General features: G+C 58.2%; 1 non-coding gene across 1 annotated transcript; it reads right to left on the bottom strand.

Annotated features, from left to right (window-relative positions):
* Positions 1-1,135: 1,135 nt before the first annotated feature.
* On the bottom strand, positions 1,136-2,950 carry LOC142794189 (small subunit ribosomal RNA). The gene has a single exon (XR_012892141.1). It is a non-coding gene; the product is annotated as a small subunit ribosomal RNA (ribosomal RNA).
* Positions 2,951-4,601: the final 1,651 nt, after the last annotated feature.

Raw genomic sequence — 4,601 nt, 5'->3', positions numbered from 1 at the left:
CCTACTTTAGCCAACAGGTGGAGCCAGGCGCGCCGTACTTGCGCGGCACTTCCCACGTCCACCGAAGTCGGTGCCAAGGACCACTTTCGGCGCCGGAGCCGCGTACGAGCCTACTCGAGGCGGAAGAACGAAGCCAGCAAGGGCCTGGCCGCAAGTGCGTTCAATTGTCGGGACGTCCAAGTCCCTCGTTCTTCCGTGCTTCCTCTTTCGGCAAGTCGTTGCGGCACCTTCCCAAAGCGCGCAGACCCGCTAATCGCGACGAGCGCGACGTGGCCGTGCCGCCTTTCCCTCGGCAGCAAGCAAAACGCCTGGCAACGTCGACGCTCCCCTAACCGCGATCTCGCACCGTGTTTCGTGTGGCGAATTCAAAAGCCGGCCGGCGCTGCTGCAACCATTACGGTCGGTACGCATACGCCGCGGAGGGCGGGACGGTCATCGGAGCGTGCGGTTCCTCCATCGAGTACTGCGCACCTCGGCCGTCGCATCGCCGTGCCATGACCGGCCGCGCGTCAACGCGAACCGGTGCCAGCGAGATCCCTCGCCTGCAAGAACCGACCGGCAGCCTCCGTCACCCGAGGACGCGGAGGCGCTTGCCGCGGACGGCGGGACGGTATGCACTGGTGCACAGCGGACCCGTCACATCGCCAGTTCCTTGACCGACCGCCGACGCTTGTGCCGTTCCTCTCGTACTTGGCAGTCGCCGCGCGATTGTCGGGTCTCGTTCTTGCACGCTCGAACGGTCGGGAGGGCACTCGGCTGGCGTTTCGGGAACGCGCAGCCTCGCCTTCTACCGACGTAACCACGACTCGCCGTTCGCGCTCCGCCGCTCCTGTTTACAGTACTAGGCGGTCCCGCAGCGGTCGGGTCGCGCATTTCGAGCGCTTCGAGCCACGGTGCAGTGGCGGGTCGAAAGCCGACCTATGAGTGCGTTGCGCCGTTTGTACCCGCGTCCGCCACCTGGCCGACCGTCCAAGGTCGCGGTGTTGGCGTCCGCTGGGCGCAACAATTTGTCACGGGGTGCCGCTCCACATTCAGGCAGCCCCGTGGGGAAAAGCCGACCCCGCGTCCAAACGGGGTCAGCGGCAGAAAGTGTCGGGCGCAGACGCAGCTGAGGCGCTCACCCTTCACAATCCGTTAATGATCCTTCCGCAGGTTCACCTACGGAAACCTTGTTACGACTTTTACTTCCTCTAAATGATCAAGTTTGGTCATCTTTCCAACAGACCGGCGCAACCGAAAGGCCGCGCCGGACATCGGTCCGAAGACCTCACTAAATCATTCAATCGGTAGTAGCGACGGGCGGTGTGTACAAAGGGCAGGGACGTAATCAACGCGAGCTTATGACTCGCGCTTACTGGGAATTCCTCGTTCAAGGGGAACAATTGCAAGCCCCTATCCCAATCACGAAAGAAGTTCCACGGGTTACCCAGTCTTTTCAGACAGGGATAAAGACACGCTGCTTCCTTCAGTGTAGCGCGCGTGCGGCCCCGGACATCTAAGGGCATCACAGACCTGTTATTGCTCTGTTTCGTGCGGCTAGGAGCCGCTTGTCCCTCTAAGAAGGTTGTAAGGTGCTGGGAACCCCGCACCTATTTAATAGGCTAGAGTCTCGTTCGTTATCGGAATTAACCAGACAAATCGCTCCACCAACTAAGAACGGCCATGCACCACCATCCACCGAATCAAGAAAGAGCTCTCAATCTGTCAATCCTCCCAGTGTCCGGGCCGGGTAAGTTTTCCCGTGTTGAGTCAAATTAAGCCGCAGGCTCCACTCCTGGTGGTGCCCTTCCGTCAATTCCTTTAAGTTTCAGCTTTGCAACCATACTTCCCCCGGAACCCAAATACTTTGGTTTCCCGGAAGCTGCCCGCCGAGTCATTTGAGTAACTCAGGCGGATCGCTGGTTGGCATCGTTTATGGTCAGAACTAGGGCGGTATCTGATCGCCTTCGAACCTCTGACTTTCGTTCTTGATCAATGAAAACATTCTTGGCAAATGCTTTCGCAGTAGTTCGTCTTGCGACGGTCCAAGAATTTCACCTCTAGCGCCGCAATACGAATGCCCCCGTCCGTCCCTCTTAATCATTACCTCGTATTCCAAAAACCAACAGAACAGAAACGAGGTCTTGTTCTATTATTCCATGCAAGTTTATTCAGGCGACTCGCCTGCGTTGAGCACTCTAATTTTTTCAAAGTAAAAGCACCGGCCATCTCGAGGCACACAATGAAGTGCACCAAGAAAGAACCGGCATGATGTTCAGTCCGAGCCGTCGCATCGGGTAGATGCACTACTCGTCTGGAACTGAGATCCAACTACGAGCTTTTTAACCGCAGCAGCTTTAGTATACGCTATTGGAGCTGGAATTACCGCGGCTGCTGGCACCAGACTTGCCCTCCAATTGATCCTCGTTAAAGGATTTAGAGTGTACTCATTTCAATTACGGGGCCTCAAAAGAGTCCCGTATTGTTATTTTTCGTCACTACCTCCCCGTGCCGGGAGTGGGTAATTTGCGCGCCTGCTGCCTTCCTTGGATGTGGTAGCCGTTTCTCAGGCTCCCTCTCCGGAATCGAACCCTGATTCTCCGTTACCCGTAACAACCATGGTAAGCAAGTAACCTACCATCGAAAGTTGATAAGGCAGACACTTGAAAGAAACGTCGCCGGCTCGTGGCCATGCGATCAGCACAAAGTTATCCAGAGTCACCACACAATACGGGCCGAAACCCGATCGATCTTGGTCTAATAAAAGCACCCGTTACCCAAAGGGCTCCAGGCTCACTGCATGTATTAGCTCTAGAATTGCCACAGTTATCCAAGTAGGAAGAAACGATCTAAGGAACCATAACTGATTTAATGAGCCATTCGCGGTTTCGCCTTATTTCGGCATGTACTTAGACATGCATGGCTTAATCTTTGAGACAAGCATATGATTACTGGCAGGATCAACCAGGTAATCGTTCGACTGCGCGTCCGTCCTCGCCTTCGGCGGGCCGGACGCAGTCTGTGTGCGGCGGAGGCCACCTTCAGGCGCCCCAACACGCTTATTTTGCACTCCGAGATGACGGCGTTCGAGCTCGCTACGGCACAACCTTCCCGAAAGACGAGTGGGAGCCGTGCGGCAAGAAGCACGTTCATGCTCGCTCTTTTTCGTTGCATCGACTCGGTCGCGCCGTGCGGGTTGCCCAAGCCCGCTGCACTGTCGGTGGACCGGCCGGAACTAGCAACGGAGCCGAGACTGCAAAGCCGCCAGACGACGGGTCACGCCCGCGTCTTCGGCGCTTTCGCATCTGAATCGCCCGAGGACGACACGGAACACACCTCGATATCGTGGTAAAACGGCACCGTCCGACAACCAGCCCCTAACGCATCAAGCGGATGAGGCTGCAGACGACTGCCGTGGATTCCCCTGGAGCAGACCCGAGGACACGCTTGACGAGGCCGAAGCCCGCCGCATATCAGACACCCGGTCGCTTTCGCGTACGCCGCTCACGAGAACCCCCACATAATAGCAGCGATAAGTACCCAGACCTCCTTGGGCACTAATACGAGCGTACTCGAGAAAATTTCACCGCGGGTGTGCCCCGAAACGTGTGGCACGTTGAGCGTGCCACAAGTCTACGTCGCTCTCAAACCCGCCGAGGTCGTAGAATTTGCGACCCTACTCACGAAATTCCCACCGAGGATACGGCCGCAAACGTACCGCACCTTGGGTAGGCCACGAGTTTGTGCAACACTACGCTGACGGCACAGCACCGAGGTCGTGCGCGCACGCACGGGAAAATTCCGCCGCGGTTTCTGCCGAAAACGTGAGGCACCACGACTCTCCGCAAGTTCGCGTCGACTGCGAAAGACCGAAGTCGTGAACGACGTGTCCGCTACTCGCCGCCGACACGCTGGACACCAAACGTACAACGACTCGACGGCGTCGTAGAGGCCCACGACGCGGTTTTCCTTAACGACGTCTCGGCGTGGCACCGACAGGTTAGAACGGCCGACCAACGTTCCCTGTCCGCCGTTCGGCTCAGTCGAAGGGCTCGGCGACTTCGGCAACGCTGCGAAGCCGCACGGTGACGCACGCCATGTCCCCATTTTTTTTTTTTTCTTTCTGCGTCTGCCGGGGTGCCCCTATAATAGCAGCGATAAGCACCCAGACCGCCGTGGGTCGCTCGCCCCGGCTGACGTGGTTTTTCGTACTCCTGCGGCGGTCGCCGTCAAGCACGTCCAAATACGCTACTTTCGTGGGCGCATTCACGCTCTTTCGCTTCGCCGGAGTGCCAGCACTCACTCTGCCAAAAACGGCGAACATCCGAGCGGCGGTTCCCACTTTTGCGTCGGCGTCGCAAACCCCGCCCCGGCAGACGAGGTTTGCCGTACTCGTGCGACGGTGGCCGGCGGGCACGTCGAAAGACGCCGATATCGTGCGCGAATTGGCGCACCTTGGCTTCACCGGAGTGCCGCCACTGACTCCTCCAAAAACGGCGAAGATCCGAGCGGCGCTTCCCACTTTCGCATCGGCGTCCCGAACTCCGCCCCGGCTGACGCGGTTTACCGTACTCGTGCGACGGTCGCCGGCGAGCACGTGGAAAGACGCCGATATCGTGCCC

This window comes from Rhipicephalus microplus, unplaced genomic scaffold, assembly GCF_043290135.1.
Source record: "Rhipicephalus microplus isolate Deutch F79 unplaced genomic scaffold, USDA_Rmic scaffold_385, whole genome shotgun sequence".
Lineage (NCBI taxonomy): Eukaryota > Metazoa > Arthropoda > Arachnida > Ixodida > Ixodidae > Rhipicephalus > Rhipicephalus microplus.
This window is presented reverse-complemented; position numbering and strand designations above follow the sequence as displayed.